This window comes from Prinia subflava, chromosome 24 (genome assembly GCF_021018805.1).
Source record: "Prinia subflava isolate CZ2003 ecotype Zambia chromosome 24, Cam_Psub_1.2, whole genome shotgun sequence".
Classification (NCBI taxonomy): Eukaryota; Metazoa; Chordata; class Aves; order Passeriformes; family Cisticolidae; genus Prinia; species Prinia subflava.
Window position 1 is genome coordinate 3,182,829 of NC_086270.1, and position 23,944 is coordinate 3,206,772.

The 23,944-nt window shown below is 58.4% G+C and overlaps 1 protein-coding gene across 1 annotated transcript in view; it reads right to left on the reverse strand.

The window, feature by feature from the left end:
* COL8A2 (collagen type VIII alpha 2 chain) overlaps positions 1 to 10,061 on the reverse strand; it is a 30,182-nt gene extending 20,121 nt beyond the window's left edge. The window contains exon 1 of the mRNA XM_063419176.1: positions 9,960 to 10,061. The gene's annotated coding sequence lies outside the window, so the exon portion shown is untranslated. The remainder of the gene's footprint in view (positions 1 to 9,959) is intronic.
* Positions 10,062 to 23,944: the final 13,883 nt, after the last annotated feature.

Below are 23,944 nucleotides of genomic sequence, written 5' to 3' on the forward strand. Positions count from 1 at the left end.
AGCGGTGAGCGGAGGCGGCTGCCTCGAGGAGCCCCAGACAGGGTCCTGCCCCTGCACTTGGCTCCCGGCACTGTCTCCTGCCCACTGCCGGGCTCCTTTTGTTGGGAAGTTACGGCTGCCCCTTCCCACGGCCCCCGCTGGGCTCTGCCAGGGCCTGACCGTGGCCCTGATGAGCCAAGGGAAAGCAAATTCCGTGCCAGGCCAGTGTCCCACGGCCTGCGGCCACTCCTGCCCGCACCAGCCCAGCGCCACGGCGCCAGCACCGTGTGCGGCCGGGCAGGGCGGGTGGTCAAGCGGCGAGGCCAGCACTGTCCTGCCGGTTCTTCAGCATCCCGAGATGACCAAGGGGCCACTTGGTGGCTGCCAGTGTCCCCTCTGTGCAGTGCCAGCACACACCATGCCCTAGGGATGCTCCCACACCCAGCCCCTGTGGCAAACTCATCTTCGGGCGTGGTTGGTGTGTGCTGCCTGCTTCTGGACACCCCTGCTCGCTGTGGGACAGCCAGGCCTGGGGAACATGTCCCCTTAGGGGGTTGGTGGGAGCAGGGACACAGCCCAGCTGGCCAGGGCAGCGTGTCAGGAGTGGTGGGTGCTAGTGGGGCTGGGGAGGGGGACACAGGGACTCTGTGCAAGAGTGGCCAGGATGGGGCTGGAAAAGTGGGGAGAGCCCCGGGGGTCTCCCGGACACAGCAGCCACTGTGTCAGGGTGGTGAGGCGAATTCAGGAGCTTCCAGCACCACCCAGAGAGGTGTCCGACGCTGTTATTTATAAACCCACTGGCTCCTGCGCAACTCCAGCCTCTCACATGCAGGAAAAGCCCGTCGGAGCCAAGACAAACAGAGCCAGCAGCATCCCCGCACAGTGGGGGCAGCACCGAGCGGGACAAGGATGCTCCAGTGGGACTGCCCGGCCCTGGTGGCCAGAGATGGCCGTGCCCTGGCACCACGGCCCCGGGGCCGGGCTCCAACAGCACAGGCTGCATCATCCAGGCAGCTGCCCTTTGTGTGCTGGCTGTGCAGGGGCCCTTTGGAGCAGGTGGGGGATGCCCAATGGGATCCCCAATTCTGCCCCCAGTGCTGGGGATGCTGCATGAGCCCAAGGGCAGAGAGGGATGTGAATTCCCACAGCTCCCATCAAGCATGAGGGTGAGATCCAGCCCTGTGTGAGGGGCCAGAAGGGCTGCCCCTGGATGGATTGCCCCAGCCCTGGCTCCAGGGTTATTGTCAGTGTGTGCCAGGGATCTAAGTGTGACAGGGAATTCAACAAACCCAGAGCTTTGCTGGTCCCAGCCCAGGCTAATCCCATAAGATGCCCCGTCAGCACAGCCAGCAAGGAAGGACAGCAGCTCCTGCCCCTGCCATCTCCCCCAAGCACCTTCCAGGGGCAAAGCAGAGCCATGGCCCCAGTGCTCCTGGAGGGCCCAAGGTGGATGCAGACAAAGGCTCTGCAAGCGCCAGCCCCAGCTCCAGCTGCTCTGGGGACTCGGCTAATGGGGTCCATTTGCTGGGTAGTTCTTGGAATAACAAATTGTATCATCCAAAAAAGCAAAACCACAAAAGGGGATCAGCTTGCAGCTCAGCTCACAAAAGCCCCTTGTCTGGAGGCCCCCTGCGCCCCCCAATCTCCCAGAGAAAACTCAATTGAACCAAAATAAACAGCACACCCCGCCCTGTGCTCCCACGCCCCACGGCAAACTGAGGATCAACCCGACCCTGCGGCTGGCAAACGCCATCAGCCGGGCACCCGGCTGTGCCACCCGGAGCTGGGGCTGCTGGCCACTCCTCTGGAGTGACATCCAGCCAAAACCGAGCTGCCTGGTGCTCGGAGGGCTCTGGCCACAGTGCAGACCCCAGAGCTGTTCCATCTCCCAGTACATCCCAGTTAGCAGCGAACACATGGAGGGAAAGGGCAGGGCTCGTGCAGGCACAGGGAAGATGAAGCCATGGATTTCCCTGCAGCAGGATGAAAGATGAGGGTTGACACCTGCTAAACCCTCGAATCCCCCTACTCACCCCTGCCAGCTTCCTGGCAGGCTGGAGACCACTGACCTGGTGGGAAGTGGAAGTTTGGGGCAAACAAGGCTCCCAGCACGGCAGGGATGATCCCAGCTTGCAGAGGGACCAGCTGGACTGACCCATTGGCTCCCTCTGGTTTCTAACTCCTACAGGGATGTCCCCTGTGTCCTCTCATTCTCCAGGGTCACCCAAGGTCACAAGCTCCTGTTTGCATCCTAAGAGGACACAGTGGCTGAGATGCTCATCTGGGTCCTGTCCTGGGAGGCTGCAAGAGGGGGAAGGTTGAAGGGAGGGGAGTTACACCCGTCCCCAGTGGGCAGGTCTCCAGAATTATGAGGTTTTTTGAGCTATTTCTCCAGTTGGGATTGGACCCCAAGGACTAAACTCCATCCCAAGCCAAGAGCCCTCTAGCAGCAGCCCTGAAGAGATCCTGCCTTTGGGAAGGTGCCCTTGCCATGCTCCAGTGGACAGAGGTTTGCTTCTCCCACAGCTCTGGTCTTCACACCTTCTCCTGCACAGCAGGAGCACCAGCTCCCAACCCTTGTCCCCACACTGCTTCAGCCCCCAGCCCCAATCAGGTATCCCTAGCCCCAAAAATCACTTGAATTATCGGCAATCTGAGCAGTTTTGCTCAACTTTTGGGCCAGGTTCCACCCCTGGGCCAGCTGCTACCAACCAGGGGACTCAAGCAGACAACCTGTGATGCCCACAGCGTGCAGGGACAGCACCGGGCACCGGGATGGGGACGGTCATGGCCACAACCACACCCTTCACAGAGCTTTGGGGACAAACCTGGCCTCCCACAGCTCCTGGGAGCACAGGGCAGGGTGGGACTGCTGGAGCCCATGCCTGGCTGTTTCCCAGACGGTCACTCCAGCCTCTCTTCCCAGCCGGATGCCTCCGGGAAGCCGAGGGCGACCCCGCCGTCACGGCCCATCTGCCGCGGGTAATTCGCCGCCGGCCCGGCAGCGCTCTGGCTGCATTCCTGCCCTAAGTACCGCGGATTTGCTGTGCTTTATGAAAAACGAGAAGAATGTTTTAAATGAAATTAATTCTGACGAACCCAAGATTTCATAAAAGCACTGCCCGGGCATGGTTTGGCACAGGCCTGCTCTTGTTCGCTCTAGTGCCTCCCTGGGGGGAGGAAAATACCAGGCTTGGCATAAAATAATTACAGACTCCTTGTACAGCTCAATTTATGGCTGCTTGAGGAGTGCAGGGGTCTTGTCCTGGCCCGTAGCTGATGGTTGGCAGTGACATCACGTGTGGTCTTTAATGGATGGCTATGGGAGGTGTCATGGAAAGGACCATCAGCACCAACTGTGCCGGAGCAGTGCCAGACACCTGAGTGTCCCACACCAGGCCTTGAGGGGTCACCCACACTGCCACATGAGCTGCCACTTCCCAGCACGGCGCAGTGTTGGCACGGACAGGGTCCATTTGTGGAGTGGACGTGTCTGTGCCGGCGGTGGGAAGGAGCAAGCGGACGATCGGGAAGCGGGCACGGAGCCACCGGTGCTCGGTGCGGCCCCACCAGCTTCCTTTGGATGCAGACAGAGGAACTGCTGCGGCCCTGCCCGGCTCTCCCTTTCATCTTGACTTTAAAAAGCCACTAAATTAAAACCATAAAGGCACCCAAGCCCTGGAGCGACTCTGCTGTCCCGCTGGCCCCCGCGCCGGGGGATGCTCGGCAGGACGCGGCGCTCGCGCGCAGCAGGAGCGGCTCGCAGGGCCCTGACCTTGTTATTTATGTAACGCAAAGCTCTGTTCCTCTGTTCATGCACTGCCATGAGCCACATGCTGAGACCCCCACAATGTGACCCTCAGGGGTCTGTGGGTCCATGGCAATCACTGAGCTTTGTGTTCCTTGAGCTGCTGTGAGGGGCGGGGGGTTGGCCCAGCTCCACTCTGGAGCAGGCTCCCTGGGGATGTGATGGAGTCAGAATCCCTGGAAGCATTCAGAAAACAGACGTGGCACTTCACAGCACAGATTAGTGGGCATGGGGTTTGTGGCTGAAGGTTGGGCTTGAAGGTCTTTCCCAGCTTTAATGGTTCTGTGTGTGCCCAGGGAGGGCAAGGTTTGGGGTCTGCCCTTGACCCAGGCTGCCCACCCTGGAGCTGTGAGCTCTGCTCCCCAGGGTTATCAGCTCAGCCCCAGGGGGCCCAAAGCATCTGAAATTAAAGGCAAAGCAAAGACAAAGGTATCACCACTGTAATCCAAACCCAGGCCCAGGTCAGGATCTGCCTGTGGGTTGTGAGTGCCAGACTGGCAATATCAGGAAATATGAAGAAATAGCAATAAAAGTCGTCTTGTTCTTGTCCGCTGGCTCACAGCACATGGAGCAGTGAGAAATACCTCTCTGCAGTTGTTGACAATGCATGTTTGAGGCTGGAAATATGCTTCTCTGGCAAAAGCCCACATATTTAACCCCGGTGGGCACCGGCAGCTCACCCTGTGAGTCCAGAGCAGGGCTTCAGGGAGGGCAGTGGAACTTCCCAACCTGCCTGGGCACAGCAGCTCAGGAGATGCTGCTCTGGCCGCTGACACGGAGCAGGATGTGAGGGTGATAAGTGTTGAGTGTTGAAATGAAAGCTACAGTGAGAGCAAAGGACCTGCTGCAGCTCTGTGCTGTGCCAAGGCTCCCGCCGCGTTATCAGTGCTTCCCTGAGAACGATGCCTGTGTTGTCCTGACATTAAATATTCTCCTTGTGGTGATCCATATCTCCTCCATTTCAGTCGCAGCACCCGGACGCTCCAGCCCTGATGCACACCCTGGATTCACACTCTCAGCCCTGGAGCAGAGCCAAAATCTCCAAAGGAAAAAATGCAGCCAGAGCTTCCAAGTTTTGTGGTGAAACCACATGATTTTGATGGGAAGCCATAAATCAGTCCCAGGCTCTCTCAGCCTCCGGTAACTTCTTAAAACAAACCTAGGCTGAATTCTGGGTCTTGTAATGAAATCTGAAAGCAGGTGAATTGGCCACAGGGTTTGTGCATCACCACAAGTGAGTGCACGGAGCAGCCTCGGCTGCTCTGGACAGCCCTGACTCCTAAGTAGGTTCAACTATCCCACAATTGTGGGGCACAACCAAAGCATCTTCCACCTTCTGGTAATCCAGGACAGAAGTCCTTGAGTGCTGCCCAATCCCTGCAGCACTGCTGAGACCTTCCCAGCCCTGGGGGCAGGGACACCACTACAGCAGGGACAGGGAACATCCCAGCAATGAGATGGGCAGGACCTGCTGCCCTGCCCTGCCAGGAGAATGGGCATGGGGAAAGGGGTAAATCCTCGTGTGGCTGCAGGGCTGGGGGCACTTCCCTGAGGTGGTCTGGCCTCAAGGCCGTAGGTTTCGGCACAAAACAAAGTGAAGGCTCTTATTTGGCTAATGTGCCTCCGAAGAAAGGCTCTATCCTTGTTTGCTCCCACTGCTGCATTGTCTGTGGATAAAGACAGGGATAGCTCTCATCTGATACGGCAATATCATCTCGCCCATCTGGACAGGGCTCTTTACAAGACCCTGCTTTAGAATTTAGATCCCTGGGAACTTGGAAGGCAGCAGTGAAACAAAACCCTCCACCAGAACAATAAAGAGGCTCTCAGCGACAGCCAGAGCTCTGTGGGGCAGGCACAGGAGCGCTGCAAGGTCCCAGGGGTCCAGCATTGCCAGGCTGCTCCTGTGTGCAGCAGGTTTGCAGAAATCTGCTGGTTTGGGGCAATTTCTGAGGCTACATCCTGCCCGGGGAAGGCAGAACTTGGGCTGAGAGTGCTGTGAGAAATAAGGACTCAGGTTTTTGGTGCAAAACAGCCAAGCTGGGCAAGGCGTTGCATCAGCCACTGCAGCCACAGCAGGTGGAGGTTGAAGTCGTTGTCCTCCTCCCTGACTGCTCCTTGCCAAGCCCTGTCCTGGATGGAGGCGCCTGGAAGAGCCTCTGAGGACAAACATCCCCAGATGGGCCAGCGGGATGGGCTTGGCCCCAGGGAAGGTCACAGAGACCAGACCTGGCTGCTCTGCAGGTTTTGGCTGCGTTTGCTGCCTGTGATCTGGAGCTTAGCTTCATGAACTCGGCTGACACTGGGGCCAGAGGCCATGGGAGCAGTCTGTGGCCACTGGGCTGAGGGAACAGCAGACACCCTCACACTGACACCTTTGGCTCCTTTCCAATCTCATCCCACTTTTGGTGGCACCCATCTCCCACCTGCAGCCCCCAGCCAAGCTTGGGAGGCAGCAGCCATTGGGAGCTGTGGGGTCCCTGCTGCTGGGATGCTCCGGTGAGAACATGGGAGAAAAGTGGCTTTGGTGAAGAGTCCAGCTCCTGCAGCTCTCTGGGGCAGACAAGCAATGCCCAGGGGTGAGCCAGGCTTTTGGGGAGCAGAGCATCACATCCCACCAGCCGCGCCAGCCCCTGAGCCCCCCCTGCCCCGTGCAGATGTTTCCCGGAGCGCTGCCATCCCTCCAGCCCTTCCCGGCCGGGATGGATCCCATCGCTTTGAAGTCTGCAGCCGATGTGCAGGGTTATGCAGCCAGAGCAGACAGCCCTGGGGAAGAGCCAGGCAGCCAGGGATGTGACTCAGGAACGGCTCCGGTGACAGGGGGAAAAGGAAAAGCGGTTTATTATGTCTGTGCCGGCGTCCAAGTCGCCAACGCAAGGAAGCAAAGTGCAGCTGAGCCCTGAGCAGGAGGGGAGAGCTGGGGGGTTGGTGGTGTGGGGTGTCACCCCTGCCCCACCAGCCACCCTGAGGGTCCCAATCCCGCTGGATTACTGCAGGACACAGCCAGGTTCCAGCAGCACCCTGCCCTGTTCCCCAAATGTGCAGCACAGGGAACCCCTGAGTGCAAAAGAGGGAATGGGCATGCGTCAATGTCATCTCTCCCCACCTTTGTTAAGGCAGTTAATTACCCTCTCTAATTAGCTGTGACAGAGTGCAGGGGGGACTGGGGATGCTCAGAGTCCAGCACGTGCCCAACAGACTCAATGGCCTGCACCCTCTCCCACAGGGAAAAAGGTGGGCCTGGGAAACTGAGGGAAGACAAATGCAATTTGGAGTCTTTTTATCCCTCCCTCTTGTGAACTATGAGATTTTACTGTCAGAGATATTTTCTTTACTGCAGAGGAATGGAAACACTGCTCCTTCCGGGGCTGTGGACAAGATGAAATAGGAGAGAATGACAGAGGGGTGTGTGGGGACAGGCAGGACCAGCCCCACTCCCTCCCCAGGGGGTTAATGCCTTTTGCAGGTGCCACTGCCCAAACCCCCTCGATCCACCATTGTCACAGAGTGTGAGGAGCCCAGCTACTGCCAGCCATGGTGCCCAGGGCACGTGGAGGAGGTTTTGTCCCTCACATCCCAGATCCAGAGAGCAGACAGAGCATTAAAACCAGGCGGTTTCATCTCCACCTTCCCTGGAGAGGCTGCACCGCCCGCCAGCAGCCGAGCGCTTGGATGCACCACGCAGCGCCGGCGTCCCGTGATGGATCAGCACTGAAAACAACACCCTGCTAATCTGCCTCCCCAGCAGCCATAAAACTGTCTTCCCAGTTCCTTCGGAGAGGATTTACAGTGGTTCAAAGCATCCTGGAGCAGCGGGCAGAGGTGAGAGCTCCCTGCGGGTGCTGCCCCCTCACCTGGGGCACCGTGTGGCATTGGGGTGATGCCCCCATATCTTGGCCCCCAGCCACTCCACTTGATTGCCCCCAAATTAACGCTGCTCATTAGGGACATGGCAGCTCCCCTGAGCGGGTCAGTGACCCCAGGGTTATGCCTGACCCCAGGAGCCCCTCACTCCCCAAAAAGGCCCTCTCTGGGCTGTTCCTATGCCCTATGCTGAGGGCAAACAGGGCAGGCTCTGCCCCGATGGGGACAGCTGGTCCTGCAGCTATGGTCACAGCCTTGCTGACCATCACTCGAGGGACAGCACCTCGCCCAGCCATAGGCTCACCAAGAGGTGGCTGCTCACCCGCCCTGGGGCTTTCTGAGGTGTGACCCTGAGGGCTCTGAGCTGCAGCCCCCGGGCACAGCCCATCCCGGGCCCCTCTGGCACCAGGAAATCTTCCAGCACTGGGCACAGGGAATGGGAGTGCTGCCCCTCTGCTCCCCCTGCTCCCTATCCAAGTGGGAAACCGAAAACCCAACGCAAGGCGAGCTGTGCTGAGCCCCTGCCAAGAGCCACGGACAGAAATATCCTTGATTTCACCAAGGTGTGAATAACTTTTGACACTTCTAGGGCTTATTGCCTTAAAAAAATCCCCCCGCAGTCCCCATTCACACTCGGCAGGACTGTGTTTCATATGAATGGAATATATGAATCACTGCAAAGAATTTAAATGCTTCCCTGTACAAAGAAATGCTCCCTCCCCGCCTCTGTGGCCGGGCTCTGCACAGCCTAAAACAAAGGCATGGCAGGAGACGGGACAAATCCCGATCACCAAACTGCTGCCTCCGTGGACAAGGGCAGCCTGGCCTCTCAGTTTGTCCCAATGCAGTGGGGCAGAGACTCCACCACTCATTTCAACCCACAACCAACAGCCCTGGCCACAGCACTTGTGGTTTCCGAAATCCCAATGAGCCCCTGACAGCTGCTGGATTCACATCTCTGTGTGCTGTTTGCCTCTGCTCCTGTTTCTAAACCCCCAGTTTTCACATTGGAACAGGCAAAGCAAATTGCTTTATTGCCATTCCTCTGCCCAGTCTGGATCTGGGACAATCCACCGCCCCACTGCTGGGACATGGGGTCAGCTGGGCTGATGGAAACCAGGCGAGTCTTCCTGCAAGAACCTCTCCCATTTTTTAGCAGTTCGGGTTATGCTGCTTCTTTTCCCTTTCGACAACAGGGCAAGGAGGAAAAATGTAACTGGAAGCCTGGTGCAGCCCCGCTGCCTTTCCAGCTGTGATGTTTCCCCTGGCATTGCTGCCTCGGCTCCACACACACGGTTGTGTCCAGAGCCCCAGAGGAGTGAGGAAAGCCAAGATGGGGCTTCAGGCACCTGGGTTACACTGGTCCCTAAAAGAGCAGGCACAGGACAGCCCCTGTGCCCCACCACAGCACTGCCCCTGCCCTGGGGGCTCGCAGCCACCAGCCCTGCTGCCAGGTCCGTGTCCTAAATTCGTAGGATCCGGCTCTGAAAGGAGCCGCTTTGTTTCCCAGTATCCCTCGCAGACGGATCAAAACTGCATTTTTACAGAAGCAATAAAAATCCCAGGAATTCACCGGCCTTATGATTTATTAAACATGTTCCTTATAGCAAAGCTGCCCATAGATGAGAAATATCTCCGGTAGGTTATTGCCTGGCCTGGGGCTACCGTACAGGGGGGATCTCTCCTGGCTTATTGGGAATGTTCAAAGCTGGAGAACCTGGTAGCTCAGGAGTCAATTAACGGCAACACTCTTCAAAAAAAATCAGCACCTTGTGTTTCCCAAGGTTTTTGTGGAAGTGCCAGTATCCGGGAATGGTGCCGGTACCCCGGTGCAGATGTTGGGAGCTGCGGGAGGGGACAAGACTCCAGGCAGGGCTGGAGCAGTGAGTGCCAGCAGTGGCCGTTCCAAAGGTCACGGCACTTTCCCCAAAACACTTTTGTTCTCACAAACATATTTCCGAACAGCAGAAAGAAAGGGCTGGGCACTGGGAGACGGCAGAGGCTCTGGGGAGGATTCCCTGGGAATGGGACGTGACCGAGGTGGGTCAGAGGAGGGAGAAAGGATGAGAAAAGGTAAAGCAGAGGAAAGAGGGCTCAGACCTGCCCGAGGAGGGATGGCTGGAGCGTCCTGCGGTGTTCCTCGGGGAAAAGGCACCAGAACAGCGGGACTCGTGACTGGGAAATCCACGGGATCAACTCCCGCCCAAGCCCGGCGCAACCCGCGGGATGCGCAGGGGAGCGGGACCAGGAGCGGGACCGGGAGCGGCGGAGCCCTGAGCCCATCCCGGCGGAGCGGCGCGGACCTTACCTCACCTCCCCTCGGCGCGGCGGAGCGGAGCGGCGGGCACGGGCGGCCGCTGGCGGGAGCGGCGGGCCGGGCCGGGCCGGGCCGGGCACCCCGCGGGGCGGAGCGGGGCGGGCGGGAGGGCGGAGCGGGGCCGGGGGCGCGGGAGGTGCGGGGGATGCGGAGAGAGGGATGATGAGCGGGATCAGAGGTGCGGGGGATGCAGAGCGGGACCAAAGGTGCGGGGAGTGCGGAGTGGGGCCGCGTCGGGGCGGCTGCTGCGATTTCTCTCTTTTCCCTCTTTTTTTCCTCTCTCCCCTTGGCGGTCCCAGCCCGGCCGCGCCGCTCGTTCCTCCGGCGCAGGAGGAGACTGCGCGCACCGCACCCCCGAGAGCGCGGCCCCTGCCCCCGCCCCCCCGGCCCCTCCTCGCCACCCCACGCGGGACAGGGGCCCGTGGGCTCGGCCCCCCCAGACCCGCCTGCCTTTCCCGGAGCAGGGATGCCCTGCGCAACGGGGATGCTGATGTCAGCAATAGCAGGCACAAGGTGGGAAAAGAGCCCCCTACATCTGCAGAGCCCCCAGGCCAGGGTGCTGCCTGCCCCTGGGATGGGGTGCAATGGGAACCAGCCTTCTTTCCCCTTCTTGGCCCGTTTGGCAGCCCAGGCCCGGAGCAGCGTTGCCCCCATGCTCACCCAAAACCATCACCCACTTCCTTTGTGGACGCAGGGTCGCAGCACCTGATGATCCCCATTTCTGTGGATGGGGGAAACTTCACCACCCTGAAAATCCCATTGCCCTGGGCAGAACAATTTGGAAATGTGATGCCAGTGCTGCCGCATCCTGCTGCCTCGCGTCTTTGCACAGTTTTAAATCACACCCCACGACAGAGGTGCCCCAAACCCCAGCAGAGCAGGATGCCTGCAGCCTCCACCTCCCACCTTTCCCAGGCACCGTGTGCTGCCCACGGGCGAGGCGGGGGAGCCGCGGTGTCCCGCTGGCAGCCGCGTGCCTGGCACAGCCGGGACAGCGCCGGCACCGCCGCGGCTGCGGGCGCGGGGGCGCGGGGCTGCAGGGCCCCGGTGTGCCCCGGGAGGCAGATTAGGGTTGCTCAGGCAACGGGCACGGAGAAAGCCCGTCGGGATGGAGGCCGCTGGGTGCACAAGGGTGTTTGTTTTCTGTATTAAGCGCCTGAGCAAGGGGGGCATCAGACAGCTAATCCCCCCTCAATGCCTTCCCCCGGAGAGCAGCCGCCGTGGGGCCGGACCCTGCTCCCAGGAATGCTGATGTGCTGTGCCCTGCGCGGGCGGATGGGGCTGGGATCCCCTCCGTGCCCTGAGCGGGGCAGAGCAGCCCCAGGGCTGCTCCAGGTCAGGGCTGAGCCGGGCTGAAGCACGGCACACGGTGACTGCTTGGGGACACAGCCCCGGCGGGGTGGCTGCTGGCAGCACCACCAGTTCCTGCAGTATCAGCTCTCCTGCCCACGCCCTTGTCCCACCTGCAGCACCCGGGCACAGGGCAGAGCGTGGAGGGGCCTCCGCTGGCAAAGCAGTTCCCACAGAAATGAACCAGCCTTGTTTAACCAGAGCTCTCACTGGCAAAGCATTTCCTCTGCTCAGAGACACATTTGCCAGCACAGACATTCCTCTGTCCCACAGAGCAAACCATCGGCTGCAGCCTTGCTCCGTGCTGGCCTCTGCTCCCTGTCACTGCTCCTGTGCTGGCTCGTTCCTCCTCAGGCCTGTCCCTTCACCAGGCTGGAGCCTGGGCTGCAGCCATGGCACCCTGGCCATGCCACCTTGGCTGTGCCACTCTGGCTGCTCCTGGCCAAGCACAGGCTTCTTCCTGCTGCCCAGCAATGCTCATTTTTGCTCTGGGGTCCTCTAACCCCTCACTGGGTTCTTTCTTTTCTTTCCTTTTCTATCTTGTGGAGTTACAGCTGCTTCTGACTGCAGCCCTCAGATCCTCTGGTTTGGGTGCTGGTGCACCTGCCCACTGGCAGAGAACAAGGAACTGAGAATATGAAGGACTTGAATAAACATTACCAAGCAACACTTGACCCGTCAGTGTGTTATCAGTATTGTTATACTAAAGGCAAAACCCAGCTCTGTACCAGCTGTTGGGAAAATGACTATGAAATTAAGTCTATTCCAGCCCAAAAGGTATCCAGATGTGAGCTCACATCTCGCAGCCCAAGGCTGCAGCAATCCCAGCTCCTCGTGCTGAGCAAGAGAACAGCATCCCAACTCACCCAGTGCCATAACTCTAAGTAATTCATCCTGCTTAAAATTTATTTACTTGAGCTAAACAACTGATACCTCTCAGCGCTGTGCTGAGCCACTGCTGATGGATCTCCATCCCAGTGGGAGAGGGAAGCCGGGCTTAGAGCGGGATTTAGCGGCTCTGCTGCCTGTATCCCCTGGCAGCTCTGCTGTGCCAGGGCTCCACGGTGTCCCCTGCATTGTGCTGGCCCTGCCAGGGCCACACGTGCACCGCTGAGAGCTCCAGTGCCACAGCAGCCCTGGGCACTGCTGCACCTCAGGGTCCCAGGCTCGCTGCCTCCCAAAATCCCCGTCCCAGCCATGCCGCTGCTCCACACAGGAGTAACGAGAGAGAGGGAGGAGACATAATTCAATCTAGGGCTGAAAAATGCCTTAACTTAATTTTGGTGGGTCACGGACATAATCGAATCAGCCCCGTGCATTGGAATATCGTTTCCATGTTTCCACAAAGAGGGATAATTGTGCTCGGAAAACCAGCCCTTGGTGCTCTGCTGGCAAAATGTGCCATGGGGGTGGGAGGGGGCCAGGAGCTGGGCTGGCAGTGCCGAGCTGAGCCGGGGTGTGCTGCTGTGCCCACTCAGGGTACTGGCATGGGGTGACAAGGGCAGATGAGAGGCTGGGGCATCACCCTGGCTGTGCCAGCAGTGACATGCAGGTGAGAGGTGGCCGGGGCAGGAGGACACCGGGCAGGGAGTGGCAGTGTCGGCGCAGTGCGGGGCGAGCCCCAGCTCCGTGTGCAGCGTGGTGCCAGATCCCAGCCTTCGGGAACATTCAGTGATGGATTAAATGCAATCTGACTACCACTGTGGGAGGTTGGAGAGAATTACTTCATACAAATGCACTTCGGAAAGTATTTAGAGTCAAATTTTCAAAAGCCCCTGAACGATTTAAGAGCCAAAATCCCATTTTCCAAAGTCACTTAAATGAGCAAGAAAAGATCAGTTAAGAAAACACGCGAGCAGCCGGGGCCTGGGGGGACGGGCTGTGGTGGCCGCGGGTGCAGCACCACGCCACGAGCGGCCACTGCAGCCCTTACCCCGGGAGACACGAGGAGGCATCGGCCTCAGCAAACATCCCTGCGTTTCTCCCTGAGCAATCAGCCCGGGATGGGGCAGATGGAAGGGAATGGTCCCGCTGGGGTCGGGGACAGCGCCCGGCTCAGCAGCTGTGGGGCCACGGCTGCCACCTCCGGCTCCCATCGCGGACCCCGGCGGGGCAGGGAGGGTCCCCGGCTGTAACGGGAGAAGGCAGGGCTGCAGCTGGGAACCACAGGGCTCCTTCCCTTACCCCACAACCGCTGCAGCCTCCTAAAAGCATCTCCAGTTCCCCGCTCAGCATCCTAATGAACCGCAAGGGCAGCTGGGACCCTTTGAGGCAGCAACCATGGAGACTCAACCCCCCCAAAGAGCAAATCCCAAAGCAATTAGCTTTGCAAGGCTCGGCCGGGCTGGTGGAGGTTCCACATTCCTCGGTGGCTGTAAAGCTCTTTACTGGGATTGTTTTCCTGCGTGAGCCCTGCCCGGGGTACACATGGTGGCTCTGGCTCCCAGCACCTTTGGTGCATGCCATAAAAAAACACCCTCACGTTGCCTTTGCTGGGGCTGAATCGGAGCGAGTTTATACACTTCCCCCAATAGAAAGCAAAAAAAAGAGGGATCTGAGACAGAATTCTTGCTCCAGGATCCTTTACAATTCCTGGAGGACATTTTTGGAAAGGGAAGGGTTGTATTTACTTTGGCAGCTGATTCTGCTCCTATATACATATGCATGGAAAAACTGCACTCACCTACGGTTTCCAGGGCTCCCTTGTCTGCAGAGCACCAGCCCAGGTGGTAGCTGGCGGCCCTCGGGCCTCTGTTTGGAAATGGCACGTGGAACTGGAAGCTGAAATTTAAATCTCTCCCCAGGGCAGCCCCGGAGGCTGCTGGCTCTTCCCGGGAGTGCTGGAGGGGATGCGGCAGCCCCGGAGCTCATCGCAGCTCAACACAGCCGAGGCAGGACCGTCCCTGTGATGCCCCCATGTGCCCCCACCACCCCCTCCCCGGGCACCTCTCCCCACCTGCACCTCCAGCCTTCCCGTGGCTGCTGTGATTAATTCACTGACAGTGGGGTTGGAATAAATCCACTCGTTGGCACGTTGTAAATTCATCACGTGCTGGGGACGCACATTCCAGCCCACCATAAACACCCCTGGCTATGAGCTAGTAAATCTGCCTCCAGAGCTGTGGATGAATGGAGTCCCTGGGTCCTGGAGGCTGCTCCAATCCCGAGCTGGGGTGACCCCACAGCACTCAGCTGTCTCTGAAAGGAGCTGGTTCAAGAAAGGGGCTGTCAGGAGCAGGCTCACCCAGCTGCTGTCACCTTCCCAGTTTGTGTCCTTCCTCCCAGTGCCATTCCTGCACTGGTGGTGGGGTGGGTGCTCCCATGAGTACTGGGGACCCATCCCATGGGATGAGGGCAGACTCTTGCAGCCTGCCTGGGAGCTGCCCAGAGCACACAGGGGAAGTTGCTGCCTTGGTGCTCTGCTGAGCTGCTGAACGTTTAGGCAGTAAACTAGCTGTAAAACAGAAAAAAAACCCCAAAACATTTTATTATCCACCAAACAGCTGCTGCTTCATTTTATGGGGGTCATTCTCTGAGGAGGTCAGGCTGGCAGAGCAGAGACATCAGCCCAGGTCTTGGCAGGCTCCACGCTCCTGGCACGCCCAGCTCAGCTCCTCCAGCCCCCATCCATCCCCCAGCACCAGGCTGGCCCTGGGACCGCCATGGCATGGACAGGGAAGGGCAAGTGTGGCTGTAGGGTTCTTATCAGCTGCACTATTGCTGGGGCTGCCAGCAGGTCGCCCTGGGGAGGGGCTGTGGGGTCCCTGTTTGGTGGGTGCTGCATCCTGCAGAACTCTGAGATGCGTCTGCAGGGCCAGACAGTCCCTGAGCAGCTCCAGAGGGGAGGGCAGGGAGGGACACCAGGGCTGGTTCCCATCGCCTTCCCCAGGAGAGGAAGCTGGGGCACAGTTCAGCATCCCTTTCCCAGAGGAAGCCAAGTGCTCGGGATGTGGCACTGCCACAGGATGCAGGTGCCATCCTGGCGGGCTGGGGCTGCTGCACGGAGCCTGTTCCCCCTGCAGAGCTGAATGCAGGGCTGAGCGTCCCTGGGCAACACCAGGGATGGTGTCCCCATGGAGGGATGACCACCAGGGACACACAATCATGGGGACGTGCCAGATATTGCACTGCTGATCCCTTTTCTCATTCTCCATCCCTTGTGTCCCCGTTGCCCGTGCTGGTGGGAGCTGTGTGCTCCACATGGGCCCATTTTGGGGACCCTGGGACATGGCTGGTGCCAGCACTGGAGAGGGGACCTGGGGACCTGTGTCTGCCCCACAGCAGCACCATGGCCCAAGAGCTGCAGGCAGCTCCAGCCTCTATGAAATAATTTGTTATTTTAGTTGTAAAACAGTAAGTGGCCCCTTTCCAGGAGGAGAAGGGAAAAGCCAAAGGGCCCCACTCCTGCTAATGACTGAACCAGTCAGTCAGCATGGGCAGGACTGGCATGGGAGCAGCACCCGCCTCCCTTGTGCCCCCTCTGACACCCCTGTCCCCCCTCTGATACCCCTGTGCCTTCTCTTCCTTCCCTGTGCCCTCTCCACTGCTCTGGAGGGACATAAAGGCTGAGCTGATGATTCATTTCCAGGGCTGCCACCTCTCAGAGGAGCTGCTGTCGAGGGCCACGCTGCCACAGTGCTGCAGTGCCATGGGCTGCAGGGACACAGCCTGCCTGCACGGTTTTCATCACGGGCTGCAGGGGATCCTCCCTTTCAGAGGTGACAGTGGAGCTCCAGTGGGTCCAGTACAGCACCAGTGCCCCAGCCATTCCCCAGCCGTGGCTGTCACCAGGACATTCCCAGGCACAGCAGTGAGGTGACAGCAGCACAGCATAAGCCAACCAAAGCTGTCACAAACCCTTTGTGCCCCTTTGTGCCAAGTTTCCCCATCTGAGCTTCAAAGGAGATGGGAAGCCCCAGGAGGGAGGTGGGGATGGATGGGACTGTGCTGTCCCCTAGGCTTAGTGTGGGTGTCACTCTCTTCTTGGCATCTCCCCTGCCCCCAGGGATGGGGACACCTGGAATGTCCCCTCCTGTCACTGTGAGCAGGAGCCCTGGGGTGCAGCAGGGTCTCAGCAGGGCCCTGCTCAGGGATTTGACTCCCCAGCAGAAGCAGTGCCTGCTCTGAGTGCTGGGTACAGACAAAGAACCCAACTCCTTTTCTTCAGGGTCATTCCCAGGATCCCAGGCATCACTCCCAGAGTCTGGCAGCACCGTGAGCAGGGCTCCAGGGCTCTGCGGGCAACACCCCTCCTGCTGTCAGGTTATAGACTCGAGTCCTCAAAAATGCAAAAAATGCACCGGGAATCAAGGTTGGCCCGAAGAGTTTTGATCTCCCCGCTGTTGCTGCAGCGTTGCTGTAAGTGCATCCAGATGGCTCAGACCACACAGATGCAGCGCCCACCGCCACCGTCACCCTGGGCCACCCCGTGCCACCCCGCTGGGTCCCCTCAGGGCTGGGGGAGGTGACACAGGGCAGCAGAACACGGCAGGGTGAGCTGCACAACATTGGGGTCAGCCCAAAGGGGTGGCACTGGGGTGATCTGTCCCCCAGGGCTGGTGGCTTGTCGTGTGGCTTGCAGGGTGGCAGGGCTATGGCCCAGCTTGTACCTGGGGTGAGGGGGGGTGACCTCCCATTGCTTTGCTAAATGTAACAGAGACCTGAGCAGCTGAATTTCAGAGCAGCTGCTGAGAGGTGATGCTGAACTGTGTTTCAAAAGCACTGGCTTTGTCCCCTCGGCTCCAGTGCAATCCCTGCACGGCCCTGATGGGCTCCTCAGTGTGTCAGGTCCCTGCCTGACTCTGACTTCACTATTTCAGTGAGCATTGCTATTGCCAAAACTTCCAACAGGAGGGACGATGGTCGTGGTAGTTTACAGCAGGTGAGGGTTGTGCTTACAGGAAGCTGGGGCAGGGCAGACCTGTGCTTATTTTGGTGCTTTTACTGCATCTCAGAGCTGAGGAGGGAGGGATGGAAGGATGGAAGGATGGAAGGATAGATGAAGGCTGGCAGAAGACACCTTGGCCCCAAGTTGTTCCCAGAGATGACTGGTCCCAGCTCGGTGCATCTGTTCTGGCCCCACTGAGGGCACTGCTGCCCATCCTCCTCTTCCTGCTCCCCAAGATCTGATGAGCAGGTGATGCTAAATCAGCCAAAGGCTCGTTTTGACCCACAAATCACATTACTCATGCTCAGAGCCACAGTGGGAGCAGGGCTGGTGGGACAGTGCAGGTGCTTGGACATGGCCAGGGGTGCTGGAGTGGGCAGAGGGGCACAGGCAGGGCTGGGGGTCCCTCCGGCCCATGTGGGGTCCTCCAGAGCAGCCTGGTGCTGACTCCTGGTCTCATTCCTTGCAGGAGTGGGGAATGTGTTTACCCAGGGCTTGCTCCTTAGGGAACAAACCCACAGCAGCTTTTGTCAAAAAGCAAGAGCATTTCTAGGGAGTTCAGAATTTCCTTTCCTGAAAGCCAGTTCCCAGGAAGGAAAACATGTTTTGAGCAAAAACCGATGCCCAGTTCTGTGTGGTTTAGCCCAGAACAGAAGAGACAGCGTTGACAGTGACAGTGCCTTGCCCAGCTCTGGTCCTCCCCACCGAGGACACCAGGTCCCCCCATGCAGGGGACAAGGGGCTGCCCCCAGCTGGAATCACCCCAATGCCAGCCCCTCTGCCAGCATGGGGTTCACATGGTACCTGCTGGGGATGCTCCCAGCATCCAGCTTGTTCTTCTCCATCACCTGGAGCAAGGTCCTGGTCCCATCCCTGCTGGCCTCCTCGTCCCTGGTCTCAGCTGAGCACCCACAGGCCGGTGGCCGTGCTCCCCCTCCCCTGCACTGCCCACCAAACCGAGGAAGTCGCAACCGCAGAGCTCTTGAAAGCATTTTTTTGGTGGAGACCACCGGTACTGAGAGATTAAAATTGCTGTTGTTTCTTCCATTACTCAGCTTTCCTGAATTATGGGGTGTAATACTCAGGGAGTGGGAATAATTAGGGGAGAACAATGGCAGGCTTGAAGGCTTAACTATGCCTGTGTGGTACTGCCGGCCAGGCCAGCCTGCTGTCACATTTCTCTAGGCCTCCATTTTCCACAGCTTGTGCCAAGCCCTTTCCACTACGGTACCCGCTCAGGCTTCCTCATTCCTGGGGCTCTGCTCCCCGGAATGTCCCGGTTAATGCTCGGTGCCCTGTGGATGAGGGAGCCCGGGGGATGCAGGAGTGTGAGGCAGAGGGATGCTGAGCCCTGGGGTAAAGGGATGATGTGGGAGTGAAGGAGGCTGGGGGGATGCAGGAGGCCAAGGACAGCCCCGTTGCCTTTCTGTCCCCTGCAGGCTCCTCAGCACGAGGCGAGCAGAGGTCCCACCAGGTCACTGCGGCGTTCCAAGCTCGAGGAAGCCGCTGGATTTCTCCCCTTGGCAGGGAACACCCTCCAGCTCCTCGGTGGCATCTTGCTCAAGAGCCTTCCCAGCAATGGGCCGGCGCTGCAGGGCCTGGGGAGCAGCGACAGCCCCGGCCCAGAGCTTGGGCAAGAGGCCACAGCGCTGGTCCCAGCCCCGGGCAGGCGCTGGCTCCAGCAGGGCACGCGGGCAGCCGTGGGGGGCTCTGTGCCTGCCATGGGACAGGGACAAGGAGCCACAGCCCAGGGCAGAGCCAGCCCAGCGCCTGGCAACTTCTCCCTGTGCTCTTGGATGTCAGCGCTAGCAGTAATTAAAATAAAATCAATATTTTTTCGCTGTAAAAAGAGACATTGTTCTGGCGAGCACTTTCCCCGAGTCAGCTCCTGTGTCTGGGCGACGGGCAGGGAGAAGCCAACGGGATCCTGAGGCTGCAAGGAACGTCTGGGGCTTCAATTCGTTCAGGGAGGGGACTGGTTTTAAATTTTCAAATTGTTTTCTTGTTTCTTTATTAAATGAACTGTTTGGAAGTCTTGGCTGCAGCCATGCCTGGTCATCCATCTGGTTCAGTCCTGCTTGTGGTGAGCCACTTGCTATAGCAGGAACAGGGTGGGGTTAGGGATGGGATCAGGGACAGCCTGGCTCATTAGGTCTCCACTTTAATTAATGTTTTCTGGGCAGGTGGCTCCCGTTGAGCTTATCAGAAACCTGCTCTCCTCCCAGAATTCCTGATCTCTCAGGAGCTCCTGTTTTCTCTCACAAACAGCCTCAAGACTTTCTTTTTCTGCTGAAAAACAGCCTAAATGGAATCATCTTTTAGTTACTGAACACTTCGAGGAAAATTCCCTTAGCTACCAATTGGGATTGCGGTGAGGCTGGGAATTCCCTGATGCCTGAAGTCAGTCCTCTCACAACCCTGTAACCTTTGAGCTCTCCTGGGCTCCAGCAGCTGTGCCAGGATCTCCCTCAGAGCAGAAATCCTCTTGGAGCTCATCCTGTCTGTGATACCCAGAGGAGGAGGATGATGATGGAGCCTGGGCTGATACCCCCCACCCCACGGGGCTCTACCCTTCACCATTGAGAAGATGCAAAATGTGAGTATTTTTTGAACTCGAGGGGAATTTCTCACAGGGCTGTTCCTTTGTGCAAGCTCTTTATGTCCATGTGTGTGCACGTTATGGATGTTGCTACTTTAGATTTATAATTCAATTAGAGTGATGGTTATAGAAAATCCCATTTGAGTCATTCTTTATGAGTTAAATTATTCAATTAATCAGGTGCTGCTATGGCTGTGTTAATGAGGTATTGTTATGATTAAGAGTTGGTAAATCCTTTAGACTTAATCCACTGATCCAATCTGAGGCTAAATTTAGTAAGAGGATCCTCTCTGTGCCTGGTGACTCAGCTTGGGAGTGTCCCTTACCCCCTTGCATTCCTGACTTTTTCCTCCCTTCCTTTTTCGCTCCCCATTTCCACCTAAATCATTGTAGACTGCTTTTAATCCTATTTTTCTTGGTGTGATTTATCTACACCATAAAAAATAGAGTGACAAAATTATATCAAACCTGCTTTTGCCAGCAATTCAGCCCCAAACCCCTCATTCACCACAGGCTCAGGAAAAGAGCGACCATTCCAGAGACTCCCTTACTCCTAAGCCACAATTAAAACTATTTTAAAAGAAAACAAACATTTCTCATTGAAATTCCTGCCTGTTTCTGGCTCTCTCTCGTTGTGGGCCAAGGCTGTTCAGCACCAGCAGCTTCCCGAGCTGCCTCTGGGCAAACTCAACATGCTGGGCTCTCCAAATCCTGGCTGCAGCTCGGAAAATGGAAATTTTCATGTGGAAATTCAGGAAGCCTGGAGTGGCACTGCCCTGCTGCCCCAGGGTGCAGTGAGCTCATGGTGTTTGTGGTGCAAAGGCAGTGCCTGAGCTGTTCCCATTCCCTCCAGCACAGTTTGGGGTGGATCCCGGCCCCACAGTGTCCCCGTGCCACATCCTGTCCCACTGGCAGGGTGGCTTCCAGAGGGGAATGGAGGTGCTGCTGGTGGGGCAATGGCTCTGTGCTTTGAATTATTGGGGTTTGGGGGAGAGGGGTGGAAGGAGATATGGGGGACTGGACTGTCCCACGTGGGGAGAGCACTGGTACCCTCACTGTGTCATGCCATGGGGCTGGGAATGGTGGTGTGGCTGATGCCACCTCCTTCCCTGAGACTGGATCAGCCCTTCCCTTGCAGCTGGTGAAGCTGCCACTGCCTGAATGAGGAACAAAGCACCACGGAGAGCCAGGAGCACAGACCTGCCCAGGGGCAGGGGGACACTGAGATGAGTCGTGTCCCTGTCACAGCCACTCGTCATCCCTGCACGTGTTTCTGCTGGCCTGTCTGTGCCGGAGCGAGGATAATTTTCCCTGCGTTTCCCTTTGCCCAGGACCCGGCAGCCGCCTCCGGCGCAGCGTTGGCTTTCACAGGGCTGGATCCGCTCCGCAGCCGGGCAGAGCGTGGGAGGAGGGTGCCGATCCCACTTAGGAAACACAAAACAATAAAAGAGGAACAATGGAGCTTCCTTCCCGTCACCCCGAATACCAAACGCCACCAGAATGTGGCTCAGCTCCGAGCAGCTCTGCCGGGGCTGCTCCTCTGTCCTCTGACCCCAAGGAGGAACTGCAGACACCTCCTCCTCTTCCTTGCCCTGGCAAAGGATGCTGCGGGAGGGCGGGTGCCAAGGAGCATCGCCAAAGGGCTGCCCTGACCCGGCGCTGCTGCCAGAGGCATTCCCAGCTTTGGAAACTGCGTTTGGGCCAGGGCAGGGGGTACAGAGTGGCCGTGCCTTGTGAGAGGATTTTGTCTGCTGCCTGCGCTTCCAGGGTAGCCAAACACGTGTTGCAGCCGGCCCAGGGGCCCAGGAAGGGTTATAAAAACATCCAGGTAGCCAAACTCGCCAGATCATTATCAGCCAGAGAACAAGTTCTCATGGATTTGGTGCCCTTGTGGTGCCAGGCATGAGGAGATGCTCAGGGAGGACAGCCACAGCTGGGCATCTGGGGGGTTGGAGCTGCACCTCAGTGGTACCACATCCCGAGTATCCCACACCACAGCTGGATGTGGCAGGTGCTGAGGGACATGGGGACAGAGCCCCCTTGAGGGGCTGCTCCCTGCCTGTCCCTGTTGGCTCCACCTTGGCTGCTTGTGGCCACCGGCACTGTGCCAGCCCTGCCAACGAGCCCTTGTGGGTGAAGCATCCTTTGCACAGCCTCAGCGAGTGCCCAGCACCCTGGCCAGGCACATCTGGCTGAAAGCTGTGGGAGCTGCCCCAGCAATGAGGACACCAGCCCGGAAACTCTTCTTTCCCAGAGAGATTCTCTCGTCCTATCCAGGATCCTCTCCTGGCACCATCGCTGCCCCTTCAACAAGTGCTGGATTGTGAGGTCTGGACAGTGCCCAGGGATGTCACCCACCCTGTTTTGGGTGACAGGAGCAGGGCTGGGAGCTCTGCTTCCCACTGGAGAGCAGAGGAGGGACCACCTGGCTCGTGGCTGGGGCTCTCCACCAGCCAGGAGCAGCAGCCAGGTTGTCCAACATTGGCCAGGTTGTCCCCACGCTGGGGACATGAACTGGTTTAAACCCTCACCCTGGACTCTGTGAGTCACACATTGACCTTCAGCTCCTGCCAGTGTGCTCCGCCAGCCAATGCCCCACTTTCCTGCAGGAGAGGGACACGGGCTGCAAAGCTCCTTCCACCTCTGCAGGCACTCCACCATCCTGCTGCTGGGGCAGCCTGGGGTGTGGTTGGGACACGGTGCTGTGGCCGATGCCACCACGGGGTGCTCAGGCTGCTGAGGGCACAGGGGGCTGCATGGGGGGCTCACCCCAGGCACGGGGGTCCCACAGCGTCGCCCTCCAGCCCCGCTCCTTCCCCATGTCCTGCCTGCCCCCCTTGACTTGTTGCTATTGTCATCTCCAATATCACGCAGGGATGTGAGAGGCTGGAAGTCGCCTCTTTTCCTGCCAGGTTAAATCGCTCACTAGGAATGTCTATTATTCCCACAAGTCAACTTTCCCCTCTGCGGTATGTGTCAGGGGTCAGGGCTGGCACCACATGAAAGCGACGGGTATTCAATAACCGAGAGCCGTGGAAAGGCTTCAGTCCAAGCCCAGCCACGTTGGGGTTTATTGATGCAGATGCCTTTCCCCATTTGTTTCCTATAAACAGCACATGGTAATATTTAGTAGGTTTCAAACAGAGCTTTTTGCATATTCTCCCTTGTCTGCAGCGAGCTGCTCAGTAGTAGACAGTTTTAATTTACTTAATGCAATTTCTGCTTTTTGTTCTTCCAGAAGGTCTGGGCTGGTTTTGACCCTGTCGCCCCAGCAAATTACTGTAATTCCCAAGGGGCTGGGAGCAGGAGCCCGGGATCCATGCTCTGCAGGGGTGAGGACAAGGGATCTCACTCCCCCCAGACCCTCTGGGACGCAGCCTCAGGAGCCGTGGGTGCATGTTGGGGCTGTCCTGGCTGGCTCCTGCTCCTGGCCAGGCCAGCAGCACGTGGAGCTCGCCAGCTCCACAGAAAAAAACCCACTTTATTGCAAAAGCTGCCACTTCCCCATCCTCGGGGCTGGCAGAGGTTGGGGCACAGCCCTGGGCACTCAGTGCCTGGCATGGAGCATGGTGACCCTGGAGCAGGGAATGCCCACAGCACGGAGCAGAGATCCCACCAGAGCAGGGCTCCTGGGGAGCACCTACACAAGAAAGGGAGGCATCAACTGCTCCTGGAGCAGCCCTTGCTGTTCCTGTCTCCACACTCCTGGCAGCAGCACCACAGGGCCGATGCCAGCCGTGGAGCAGCACTGAGCTGGCAGCAGTGGAGGCTCAGATGCCCCTCCAAGTGATTTTTTGCCACTGTAAATGCCCACAGGGTTTTGGCTCTGCAGCAGCTGCTTCAGGCTGGGGCAGAGTCCCAGCCACTGAGCACACAGTGGATTCACAGACCTCAAGCCAGCCACACTGAGCGTCTGCCCCCAGTCCCTCCGTGTGTGGAATATTGGGCAGGTTCCTCCAGGCAGCAGCTTCCAGGCCCGCCGGCAGCCAGGAATTCTTGGTGCAGTGCTGCCTTCACCCTGCCAGTCCTGGGCACCTTGTCACCACTGTCACCCTGCCAGCCTCAGGCAGGGCTTGAGCCCCTGCTGCCACTCCCCACCAGCACCCACCACCAGAACACAGGCAAGAGGAGACCAAAGAA